The sequence below is a fragment of the Ursus maritimus genome, unplaced genomic scaffold, assembly GCF_017311325.1.
Source record: "Ursus maritimus isolate PB19 unplaced genomic scaffold, ASM1731132v1 scaffold_6, whole genome shotgun sequence".
Classification (NCBI taxonomy): Eukaryota; Metazoa; Chordata; class Mammalia; order Carnivora; family Ursidae; genus Ursus; species Ursus maritimus.
The window spans coordinates 50,004,496-50,017,638 of record NW_024426774.1 but is presented as its reverse complement, the minus strand read 5'-3'; the positions used below and the strand labels follow the sequence as shown (position 1 = coordinate 50,017,638).

The following is a 13,143-nucleotide window of genomic DNA, read 5'->3' as shown; positions in this document are numbered from 1 at the left end:
GAAGGGCCCGCGACGCAGCCCGGGGGCGGGGACGCGGCGCCTGCCGGAGGGACAGCGTTCCGGGCACCCCCTGGGCGCTCCGGCGCCAGCGTGGAGGGGGCCGGGGCGCGAGAGGGCCGCCTGACCGCTGCCCAGCCAGCAGCGGCCGGAAGGCTCGGGCGGGTCGCCCACCGGGCTGGTCTTGCTACGGCGGCTAACCGGAACAAAACTGCTGCGGCCGAACGCGGGCCAGGCACCGCGCAAAAGGCTGCGTGGTATTTTCGTGATGGACGTTGATTGTAAGTCATTTCAGGATGGGGAAGCTGGGGCCAAGGAAGGTTACCTTGCCTCAGGTCTTACATCTAGGAAGCGGCACAGGCAGGAGTTGGGGCGCCTTTCATCAGTCATCCTCAGGCGTAACTCTCCCTTTAGGCTGAGTTCCTTGAGGGTGCCTTCTGCACCTTTGTATCGCCTGCACATCGCCAGGGGTGGGCACGCAGGGCGCCCACTGGGCACCGAATGCATCTACTATACCAATGAACCTTACTGAGGGGGCGGAAGGAGCAGCGCAGCCCCTGTTAAGAAGTTCCCCATCTAGTGGCCACGACAGGCATGCAAAATAAAGTATACGTACGGGACTGGGCTAAGCTACTCATTTCAGGATAATCTTTACATGCATCAAAATGAATACATATTCCTCAGAGACTGAACATAGAATTACCATATAGCGCATCGATTCCGCTCCTGGGTATCTGCCCCCAAAGATCTGAAAGCAGGGACTCAAAGAGTTATGTGTACACCAATGTTCATAGCAGCTTTTTTCATAATAGTCAAAAGGTGGAAACATCCCAAATGTTCAGCAACAGGTGAATGCATACACAAAATGTGTTTTATACATACAATACAATATCCTTCAACTTTAAAAAGAAATGAAATTCTGATGCATGCCACATCATGAGTGAACCTTTAGGACTTGCTAATTGAAACAAGCCAGACACAAAAGGGCAAACATTGTATGATTTCACTTATCTGAGGTATCTAGAGTACTCAAATTCGTAAACAGAAAGGAGCCCGGTAGAGGAGGGGAACAGAGAGTAATGGGGAGTTATTGTTTCAGGGGTACAGAGTTTCAGGTGGGGAAGATGAAAAAGTTCTAGAGATGGACAGTGGTGATTGTTGTCCGACATTGTGAATATGCTTAATGCCACTGAACTGTACACTTAAACTGGATACATTGGTAAATTTTACGTACATATATTTGCCTCAATAAAGAATACATAAGATTAAAACAAAGAAATTATACTGAAATACAGCTATCAAAATATTTTTTAGAAAGCCAGATGTGTGATATGGTAATGTCTTTATTAATGCATAGCACAACCAGATCTAATGGAAAATCTAAGAACGACCTGTGACATAATAAGAAATATGTATGTTTAGTCTCTGCTCCCATTCCTGACACAGACCTCCCCAAACCCTTGTAATTTCCTGAATGGTAAAGGTGATAGGAGTGTGTTACACAGGGCTCCCAAATCCCTTGGAATTTCCAGGGTGAGAGGAGTGTCTTTGGTCTAACGGAGTGACTCTGGGTGGGCTCCTGGATAGATCAGGCTGGGGCTGGTCCCCAGAAAGACCAAGCCCTGATTAGAAGCTTGGAACTTTCGGTGCCATCCCCCATCCTCCATAGAAGGGAGAGGGCTGGAGATGGAGTTAATAGTCAATCATGACTGTGTGATGAAGTCTCCATAAAAATCCCTAAACTATGGGGTTCAGAGGTTGGGGAATGCATCCACATGCTTGGAGGGTGGCACACCCCAACTCCACAGGAACAGAAGCTCCTGGATCGGGACCCTTCCAGACCTCGCCCTTTGTGCCCCTTAATCTGGCTGTTCATCTGTGCCTTTATAATATCCTTTGTCATAAACTGGTAAGTGTAAGTAAATATTTCCGAGTTTTGTCAGCCAATTATTTTTGAGTTACTATTTACAAGTTTTGTCTAGCAAATTATCCAACCTGAGGAAGGTGGTTGGGAACCCCCCATGTTGTAGCCAAGTTGGACAGAAGCGTAGGCACCTTGGCCACCCATGACCGTAACTTGCATCTGAAGTGAGGGCAGGCTTGTGGGACTGAGCCCTTAAACTTGGGGAGTCTGACAACTAACTCCAGGCAGTTACAGTATCAGAATTGAATAAAATTACAGGTCACCAAGTTGGCGTACAGAGAATTGGAAAATTGGTTGATGTCAGGGGGAAAGCGTACACATTTGGTGTCAGAAGAGTTGTTAAGTAGAGAAACGTTTTCCTTTACTACGACAATGAAAAAGTATGAATGAAAGTAAATGATATTTAAAATTACCATCAATCATGTGAGAGAGTTACAGACACAGCTAACAAGCACCATAGTTTGTTGTCTCTATTCACAATGGAGGGAAATGTTCAACCCCAAGTCGAGGTTAGTGCAAATAAAGATGGAATATTTTTTTCCTTCCAATTTTCCAGGGTTCTGGAGTTGAGCTCCCTGAATTCTAGGTCTGCTGACTTCTAAGGGGTCCCAAACCCCTGCTTAAGAATTCCTGAGGAATACGTATAAGGAGCAGTGGAAGCTTCGAGGACTTGGTGCTTATCTACAAGTCTCTTCCTTGCAGACTGGGAGACACTGAAAACCACCTGAAAGTTCACTAATAGGAACCTGGATAAGTGCCTTTTGATACATCATAGAGCAGAGCTGTCAAAAGAAATGAGGACAGAGTAGGTCATGGGGTAAAAGGTACAGCACAGGGAATATAATCAATGATACTGTTAAAGCGCCGTGTGGTGACCGATGGGAGCTACCCCGCGGTGAGCACAGCATGACAGACTTGCTGAATCACTGTGTTGTACACATAATATTGTGTGTCGACCATACTTGAATTTTAAAAAAGAATAAAAACAAACACGCAACACTGAGGCTGTTCTTTATGTACCCATATAAGAGGACCCCCCTTTTGAAAAAAGTAAAAGGCTGGGAAGAAAGAACTAGATATTCTTTATAGAGGTATTTCTTTATATAGACTATCTCTGGAAGGACACATTCTAACATGGTGACATTGCTTGCTTCCTAGGAAGAGAGGGTGGGGTTCAAGAGTGGGAGAGAGCCTTTCCACAGTATGTCTTTTTATATTCTTAACACACCGGACCACGTAAATATATGTAAACACGTTACTCATTTGTAAATTAAGTTTAAAATTAAAATGTTCGTAGTATGCTGGAGCTGCTGGGTCGGCTCAGATTTCTTGAGATTACCCGTCCCTTTGTGAGGAAAGCCACTGTGTGTGCCTTACAGCGGGTTGGCTAACCTCGGATCATGTGGCCTGGCCGCCCGGGAGTTTGAATTTAGACACTGATGCACCAGTGAGTAGAGGCACAATAAAAACCTCAATTGTTCTTATTTTTTCCTAAACACTGTCCTCCCAGGGAGGAGGGAGCGTATTCCCCCACTCCTCCCGGAACTGCACAGAAGAGAAACTTGAGGGCCAGAAAGGTTAAGCGCCTTGAGATGACCGGATGCAGGATTGTTGCTGCAGGGCTGGGGACTGCACTTCCCCACGGTCTTGGGGCCAAAAGTTGCCCCTGGAACCAAGGCTGAGCACTGGCGTTTCCTCCCCCAGTAGGCAGGAGAAGCCATGGTTTCCTGAGAGCCGTGCGAAGCAAGCCAGAGGCCCTGGCTCCCATCTGCTCCCTCTGACCCACTGGGGCTGGACAGGGCTCAGCGAGGCTCTCTGGGACCCATGCTCAGGCAAGGGGTCACAGGGGAGAGCAAACCTAGCTTCCCTGGAAGGAGGGTGGGAGGGAGCAGGAGGGCTCCCCACCCTCAATTCAAGGGACTCAAGGGTGAAAAGGTTTGTAGATTCAGAAGTTTGTTGACTTACATACTGATGGTAAGTATATACACTTACCGCAATGTTACACGTAACCCTTTAACTTTTCCTAATTCACACACTCGTGTGTTACCATTTGATGCTGGCGTGCGGACCAATTCTCATACATCTCATGAGGATGTTCTAGGGGAAACTAGCTCTTTCACCATCATATGGATCTCTTCCTCAAAACACTAACTGTAAACATTTATAGTGTTTTAGTCTGTGTCAGACACTGTTCTAAGTGATTTGTATGTATAAACCCATTTAATGTCCATATCTAGCACAGGAGATAGTGCTATTACGATGTCCATTTCACAGGTAAGAAATTGAGGCACAGAGAGGCTGAGTACCTTACCTACAGTCACACAGCTAGTACTTGGAAGAGCCGGAGTTTGAATCTGGGCATTCTGGCTCCAGAGCCACATGGTTTTTTCTGGTCTCTTCAAGTCAGCTGCCCTTGTTGTGAGAGTGATTCTGCCTGTCTTGTCATCACCGGCCATTTGGCCAGCGGGCTCGATCCTGCTTTATCTCCCTGAAGGCTGCCTGATCCTCTGGCTCTTCCTCTTTTTCCTCTATCTTTATCCTTAGAGGAGCTGATGAATACATCTAGGGTTCTGGTCACCTCTGGTCCCTTCCTGCATCTCTACTAACTCCCCTTCTCACACTCTCACAGACTTACACCTTCACTGAGCCCAAGGCCAGGGACAGGAACTTAGTTGGTTCTGTGGTCCCAGGGGCCCGCACAGCTGGAGCCTGCACATCCCTAGGGGCTGGGAAAGGCAAAGGACTGTGGAGTGAAAAGGCGGGGGAGTGAAAGTGTGCAGTTCAAGTTCTGGGGCCCTGCTGTGTTGGCTGCTGCCCTCTGGTGGCGGCCAGAGGAGCTGCAGAGGACCAAAGCCAGGGCAGGTTCAAGGCCTATTGAAGGAGTTTTTTTGTTTTGTTTTGTTTATTTTAATGTTTTTTTATTATATTATGTTAGTCACCATACAGTACATTCCCGGTTTCTGATGTAAAGTTCGATGATTCATTAGTTGCGTATAACACCCAGTGCACCATGCAATACGTGCCCTCCTTACTACCCATCACCAGCCTATCCCATTCCCCCACCCTCCTCCCCTCTGAAGCCCTCAGTTTGTTTCTCAGAGTCCATAGTCTCTCATGGTTCATTCCCCCTTCTGATTAACCCCCCTTTCTTTATCCCTTTCTTCCCCTACTAATCTTCCTAGTTCTTATGTTCCATAGATGAGAGAAATCATATGATAATTGTCTTTCTCTGCTTGACTTATTTCACTTAGCATGATCTCCTCCAGTGCCGTCCATGTTGCAGCAAATGTTGAGAACTCGTTCTTTCTGATGGCTGAGTAATATTCCATCGTATATATGGACCACATCTTCTTTATCCATTCGTCTGTTGAAGGGCATCTCAGCTCCTTCCACAGTTTGGCTATTGTGGACAATGCTGCTATGAACATTGGGGAGCATATGGCCCTTCTCTTCACTACATCTGTATCATCACTACATCTTCTTTATCCATTCGTCTGTTGAAGGGCATCTCAGCTCCTTCCACAGTTTGGCTATTGTGGACAATGCTACTATGAACATTGGGGAGCATATGGCCCTTCTCTTCACTACATCTGTATCTTTGGGGTAAATACCCAGTACATTCGTCTGTTGAAGGGCATCTCAGCTCCTTCCATGATTTAGCTATTGTGGACAATGCTGCTATGAACATTGGGGTGCATATGGCCCTTCTCTTCACTACGTCTGTATCTTTGGGGTAAATACCCAGTAGTGCAATGGCTGGGTCATAGGGTAGCTCAATTTTTAACTTTTTAAGGGACCTCCACACTGTTTTCCAGAGTGGCTGTACCAACTTGCATTCCCACCAACAATGTAGGAGGGATCCCCTTTCTCCACATCCTCTCCAGCAATTGTTGTTTCTTGCCTTGTCAATTTTTGCCATTCTAACTGGCGTAAGGTGGTATCTCAGTGTGGTTTTGATTTGAATTTCCTTGATGGCTAATGATTTTGAACATTTTTTCATGTGTCTGTTAGCCATTTGTATGTCTTCATTGGAAAAGTGTCTGTTCATATCTTCTGCCCATTTTTTGATTTGTTTATTTGTTTCTCGTGTATTGAGTTTGAGAAGTTCTTTGTAGATCTTGGATACCAGTCCTTTATCTGTAGTGTCATTTGCAAATATATTCTCCCATTCCGTGGGCTGCCTCTTAGTTTTTCTGACTGTTTCCTTGGCTGTGCAGAAACTTTTAATCTTGATGAAGTCCCATAAATTCATTTTATCTTTTGTTTCTCTTGCCTTTGGGGATGTGTCATGAAAAAGGTTGCTTTGGCCGATGTCGTAGAGGTTGCTGCCTATGTTCTCCTCTAGAATTTTGATGGATTCCTGTCTCACATCGAGGTCTTTCATCCATTTGGAGTTTATTTTTGTGTATGGTGTGAGATAGTGGTCAAGTTTCATTCTCTTGCATGTAGCTGTCCAATTTTCCCAGCACCATTTATTGAAGAGACTGTCTTTTTCCCACCGGATGTTTTTTCCTGCTTTATCAAATATTAGTTGCCCAAAGAGCCGAGGGTCCATTTCTGGGCTCTCTATTCTGTTCCATTGGTCTATGTGTCTGTTTTTGTGCCAGTACCATGCTGTCTTTGTGATCACAGCTTTGTAGTACAGCTCGAAATCCGGCATTGTGATGCCCCCAGCTTTGTTTTTCCTTTTCAACAGTTCCTTGGAGATTCGGGGCCTTTTCTGTTTCCATACAAATTTAAGGACTGTTTGTTCCAGTTCTTTGAAAAATGTCCTTGGTATTTTGATCGGGATAGCATTGAAAGTGTAGATTGCTCTGGGTAGCATGGACATTTTAACTATGTTAATTCTTCCGATTCATGAGCATGGAATATCTTTCCATCTTTTTATGTCTTCCTCAATGTCTTTCAAGAGTGATTTATAGTTTCTAGAATATAGGTCCTTTACGTCTCTGGTTAAGTTAATTCCAAGGTAACGTATGGTTTTTGGTGCTATTGTAAATGGGATGGATTCCCTAATTTCTCTTTCTTCGGTCTCGTTATTCGTGTATAGAAATGCAACTGATTTCTGAGCATTTATTTTGTATCCTGCCACGTTACTGAATTGCTCTATAACTTCTAATAGTTTGGGAGTGGCTTCTTTTGGGTTTTCCATATAGAGTATCATGTCATCTGCAAAGAGAGACATTTTGACTTCTTCTTTGCCAATTTGAATACCTTTGATCCCTTTTTGTCGTCTGATTGCTGTTGCAAGGACTTCTAGTACTATGTTGAATAAAGGGGTAGAGGGTACATTCCTCAATTTCATAAAAACCATCTATGAAAAGCCTACAGCAAATATCATTCTCAATGGGGAAAAGCTGGAAGCCTTTCCCTTAAGATCAGGAACAGGACAAGGATGCCCACTCTTGCCACTATTATTCAACATAGTACTAGAAGTCCTTGCAACAGCAATCAGACAACAAAAGGTATCCAAATCGGCAAAGAAGGAGTCAAACTGTCTCTCTTCGCAGATGACATGATACTCTATATGGAAAACCCAAAAGAATCCACCCCCAAACTATTAGAAGTTATGAAGGAGTTTTGAGAGACCATGGGAGCCCCACCACCAATGTTAGAGTGTGGGCCAGGAAGGCAGGCGGGAGAGCGCACACACACACACAGACACACACACACACACACACACACAGACACACACACACACACACACACACACACAGTACAAACTGGTGGAGACAAAGTCCACATGGGCATCTGGGCCTCTCCTGCCCCTGCCTGGCCTGGCTGCCAACAGCCATGTTTGTGAGAGACAGACAGAGGCAGGCTCGGAGACCCAGGCCCCTCTTCTCTCGTCATCCTCTCCTCCCCCTGGGGAGCTCTCACCTCTTTCCCTGCCAGTGCCCCGCCCCAGTGGAAGCACAGCTCTCCCCCCCCACTCGGACACACAGGATGTCACCCCATGATGACCCCTCTCTAAAGTGCCCACATCCTAGAGGAAATTTCTCCTATGATGGTCCGTGTAATCAGCAGCTTTACTGTGGGGCATCTCTCCTCTGGTCTTGGTTTTGCCGCAGCTTAGCCAGAGCAAAATTTGGTAAGACAAACACAATGAAAAGCAATGACCACTGCTATGTTCACATCAGCTATTGGTCCCCATAGTCTAAGCCTCCCAACCCTGTTTCTCCGCTCTGCCTCTGCCTCCCCCACCCCAAACAGCTGCCCTGGAGTTCCTGGCACCCCTGTCACATGCCTGGGGCCCCCACTCAAGTGGCTGAGTTAAAGAGCTAATGACAAGTCCTCAAAGGGCTCTATTAATTGCCTTGCGTTAAGCGACTAGGCCTGTGAGGACCACGTGGGGGGTGCGGGTGAGGGGGTGAGGTTGGGGAATAACAGGAAAGAACAAGGTGGGGGAGGGGAGCAGTCTGGGACTTTGCACACATCACATGAGACCCTTGCTGACCTCTCTCTCTCTCTGTCACACACACACACACACACACACACACACACACACACACACACACACGGCAGAGCCCCTGAGTGGGGTTGTGGGAAGCAGCAGGCTAATGGAAGTCCAGCCAGGGCTGGGAGCTCCTCTCCGAGGAGGGGAGGCAGCCCATCAGCCAGAACAGCAGAGAGCCATTCAGGTTTGCTTCTGTCTTTAGCACAACACAGATCACTGGATTCAGGGCTGGAACGTCTCCCTGTCTTTATTCAAGCAGCCCTGAGTGGTCTCCCATGACAGGAATTGCTGATTAGAAGAAAAGAGGGGAGAGGGGGGGAGAAAAGAGGATGAGATTAATTCATCACAGGACTAAGACATTTCAGGACCCGGAGGTGGCTCGTTCTACTGTCCACTTACAAAGCAGGCCAAATACTAGCCTCTGTTTGAAACCTTAGCAACTCGCGACCCCCAGTCTGTGAGGGGATTTTTCCTTCTACTGAGCAGGTTGGTCCCATTTCCTCCCCTGGGACTACGCAGAAAATGTCTCTGTACCTAATATGATACTGTTATTAATGGCTAATGCTTGAACATGTCTTTGTGCCAGGCACTGAGCTATGTCCTCGGCACACACTCTCTTGTTTAACCCTCACAAAAATTCTGTAAAGTAGGTTATCATTTTTAGACCCATTTTACAAGGGAGGAACTTGAGCGACAGAGAAGTGAATTAATTGATCGCCTTCACTTTGCTGGTCAGCCCTGGGCTGGGTGACCAACCACACTGGTATACCCAGAACATGGGATTTTCAGTGCCAACCAGTAAAGTCCTGGGCTAACGAGGATGAGTTGGTAACCCCAGTCCCTAGTCTTCCCAGCACTAGCTCCCCACCTGCTTAACCACTGAGATGCTGTGGAGCAGAACACCGTGCACGGCCAGCCAGTGCCAGGGGAGCACTCCAGCTATGTGGAGGACACAGCCAAGATCATCGCAGTGCCAGCCACCAGGACCGGAAACCCAAATACTGCCCACTGCATCTTGGTGCTGGAATCGCCGAGGAAAACACAACACGGTCAAGCGCCAGATGGAAAGGCGCTTTACTCCCATAGAAAAGAAAGGCGCTTTACTCCCTCATGGCCAGCGGGGGGCCCCCAGCAAGGGACGCAGCCAGCAGGGCGTTTGGCCTCTGTGCACCCGCCTTGTACGGCTGCAGAAGGCCCCAACGCGTCGTCCTTGGACTTCGAACTACAGCCCTCGGGGCGTGTGCCTGAGGGTTGTCCAGGTGCTGCTTAGGCAGAGCAAAGAGGTGCACCTTGACCCTGAACCAGGGAAAGATATTCCCACGGGGGGGGGGGCGGTAAGCGCAGCACAGCTGTGTGGCCTCTTCCTCTCTTGGTGAGGAAGGGGTCTGGGCCCGAGGCTTGTTCTCAGGCCCCGCACGGGAGAGTGTCTTTCCCAACAGACGCCTGGCCTCAGAATACACACTCCTCAGGGACTTCACACACACACACACACACACACACACACACCCACACACCCCCTGCGCGGCCTCTCCTTCCAGCCGGAAGGCTCTCCTCCGCTTTTATAAACTTTCATCGCCTCCCCTGCGCCCCTGCGGTGGTCTGGGTCGGGCGCTTACAATAATGCGGAAGGGCCATGTGCATGGAGGCTCTGAGGGACTGCTGCCAGCCTCCTCCTTGCCTTTCCCCCTCCTACCACACCTCTGCTTTGTTTAGGGCAGCCAGGGGGCCTGCTTTTCAAAAAAAACAAAAAACAAAAAACCAAACCAAACTCTCTGTTAAGAGCCTCAGGCGTGGGCGGGGGCAGGAGGAGGAGGTGAGATGCTTATCGACTCCAACACCCTGTAAGGGTTGTGCCCCTCCGGCAGCCCTCCTTGCCTCCTGGCTCACAGATACAAGAGAGTCGAGAGGTTCTTTCTCTTTCTGTGGTTTCCTGCCTCAGATGCAGACTCCAGGCTTGCCCGTTACACCCTGCCCCACCTCTCCAACTGGCAAACTCCTACTCATTCTTCAAGACTCACGTAAGTATTTCCTGAGACGTCTGTGAGAATGTGCTCATTTCTATATCCCCAGCACCCAGCACGGGCCTAGCACGAAGAGGGGCTTATGGTGGGCAAAACCGTCCCATCTGCAGCCGAATTTCTGCCGAGTGATACTGTGCCCTTGGAGAGGTACAGCCTTGCCCCAAGCTAGCCAAATGGATTCTTGTCACCTAAGCTATCCAAACACATTCTCTTCCCCAGACCTGGGAAGGTGTCTGAGAGAGAAGAGCACAGGAGACGATGGGATCGCAAGATCCCTGAGTGTTCATACCCACCTCCTCCTCCCAGCTAGAATTGCCCTGCCCAGTCTGCCCTTCTATCCTCCCCTTCCTTCCCGCCCCTACCCAGGAAGGACAGCTCTCTGGAGCCTTCCTGGACCTGCCCCCCAACCCCCATATAAGACACTCTGAGCGATGGCTCTAGAATCCTAAAGAAACCTACTCATCCTGGCCCCTGCTCTGCACAGACTCTCTTCCCGCCCTCTTACTTCACTCACAGTGCTCTTCCTGACCCTTCTCTCTGCCTCTCCCATCAGTTCCTACTCGGGCAGCACCACTCCTCCAGGAAGCCTTCCTGAATGTTCTAGCCCATTCTAACCCCTTTGTCCTCCGCCCTCTGTTAGTACTGAGTCCACAGTCCTCATCGGATTCATCTACTGCCTCCTGGTGACTTCTGGGCTTCTTAGCGAACTTCCCAGGAGTTGACACCTTGCCTGCCTGGCCAGTCTGTGAGACCCACGTCTGCCCACCTGCAGCCTGGCCCAGCCCCGGGCCAGGCACGTGGAGATGCTCAGAAGCGGTGCACTGGTTGCTGCTGGAGCCCCTTTCCCTCCCCTCTGCAGCTCAGATTTTCAGGGAGGGACCCACCCTTGGGAGAGTCCTGAGGGGTCGAGTTACATGGGAGCAGGCTCCCTCCCACACAGAGACACACTGTGGCCAATAAAAAGGATAAGTTGGGGAGGGGGAGCGGCGCCTGGGTGGCTCGTCTGCCTTCGGCTCAGGGCGTGATCCCGGAGTTCTGGGATTGAGCCCCACGTCAGACTCTTCCGCTAGGAGCCTGCTTCTTCCTCTCCCACTCCCCCTGCCTGTGTTCCCTCTCTCGCTGGCTGTTAAATAAATAAATAAAGAGAGGAGTTGTTAAATTTCTGTTTCTCTTTCTGTTAAATAAATAAATAAAATCTTTAAAAAAAAAAGTTGGGGAGGGGGACAAGATTACCTCTTAATTTCCTTCCAGTTTGAAATCTCTGAGCCCAACACACCAGATGAACTCCTGCCCCAGCCCGCCTGCCTGCCTCACCTCACCCCCAGCCGCCAAGGCCCTTCTGGGTGGGCAGTGGAGGTGATGAGGGCCTGAAGCCACAGCCGGAGGTCAGTGAGAGGCCAGAATCCGCGTGGGACTGGTCTCAGGGCCACTGCTCTGGCTAACTGTGTGGCAGCAGGAGTGGGGGTGGGGTGGTGGTGACACATAGACGAAGCTAAGTGCAAATCCTTGCCAGTCAACAGCAGCAGAATCACATTTCCCGAGAACCGTGAGTCTCCTTGCCACCCTGTCTACAGCCTTGACGAGAGTGGAGCAGGCAGCTTCTCCCCAGAGCCTCAGGGCCGGGCCAGGCTAGGGAACAGGGTGGTGCAGATCTCAGACGCTGACAGGTGACAAACCTCAAGACACCTCAGCCACTCATGCCCAGAAAGGCACATACACAGAGAGGCTCCCACACAGCCGGCATAGGCAGGGGCCACAGAGGGGCCCACAGGCGGACATATAGGCACAGATGCGCATGGGACCCACTCACAGACACGTGAACCATCAGGAAGGTACCAGTCTGACCTAGATATCAAGCACACTTGGGTACAAGTAGACACACAGACTCAGGTTCTCACGCCTGATGTCGACATCATCTTGAGACACCCAAGTCAATCTTCCACAGTGGAAGGAGGCCTCTGGCTGGTTTGTCAAGGCAGGCCGTCCAGCTCAGCTTCCCCTCCTGAGCCAATGAGGCTCTCTGTCCCAGGGCTGTGGGGTTGAGGAAAGAGAAGGCGAAGTCTGGAGGCAGCTTTTGGCCTCTTTGCTGGAGGCTGGAGCTTGCCTTGCTTGTGGGGAGGGGCTGGGCAAGGCAGCAATGGCTGGGGAGGCCTCCAGCTTCCCCAGTTCCCAGCCCTGGTTGCCGCACCATGTCAGGACTCCTTAGGGAAAGTCTGGGCTGACACAGCCAGGGCTGGATTCCCGGTGTCCCCCTCCAGCCTCTCAGCCATCCCATCACACCACCTACCAGCAGGGCTTATACAGCAGGACCTCCAAAGGCAGCCTCACCTCTGGCCACAAGGATTCAGCTTGGAGGCCAGTTTCAGGCTCTGGTTTCAGAGTTGAGTCTGGCAAGAAGTGTCCTGCTCTCTCTTCCTGGGCAGTGGCCTCTCCCGTGGCTGAGCTGAGGGATGGTCAGGACCCGCACAAGCAGAGAGGCTTCTGTGCGCTGGATCCTGGGATGGGATTTGGGGGAGGGTCAGAAGGGCCTCTCAGTGCCGAGCCAGGCAAGCAGACTTTCACTGAGGGCTCTCCTCCTGCCTGGACCAGCGGATGTCTCCCCAGCTGTGGCTTCGCCCTTTTCCTCCACACCACACGCACCAGCAGCTGGGTAGAATCCCAACTCCTCTCCCTCTGGCCCTGCTCCCTGCCCTCTGTCTACAGCCCCCCCCCCCCCCCCCCCCCCCCCCCCCCCCCCCCCCCCC

At 50.0% G+C, this 13,143-nt stretch overlaps 2 long non-coding RNA genes across 2 annotated transcripts in view; one reads left to right on the top strand and one right to left on the bottom strand.

Annotated features, from left to right (window-relative positions):
• The first annotated feature begins 33 nt into the window (after positions 1-33).
• Positions 34-2,918, top strand: LOC103671378. Its single transcript, XR_005832885.1, has 2 exons — positions 34-278; positions 2,478-2,918. It is a non-coding gene; the product is annotated as an uncharacterized LOC103671378 (long non-coding RNA).
• An 8,573-nt stretch (positions 2,919-11,491) lies between these two features.
• Positions 11,492-13,143, bottom strand: part of LOC103671379 — an 8,892-nt gene continuing 7,240 nt past the window's right edge. The window contains exons 2-3 of the long non-coding RNA XR_570874.2: positions 12,728-12,894; positions 11,492-12,430 (exon numbers count right to left, since the gene is read on the bottom strand). This is a non-coding gene — a long non-coding RNA (uncharacterized LOC103671379). The remainder of the gene's footprint in view (positions 12,431-12,727; positions 12,895-13,143) is intronic.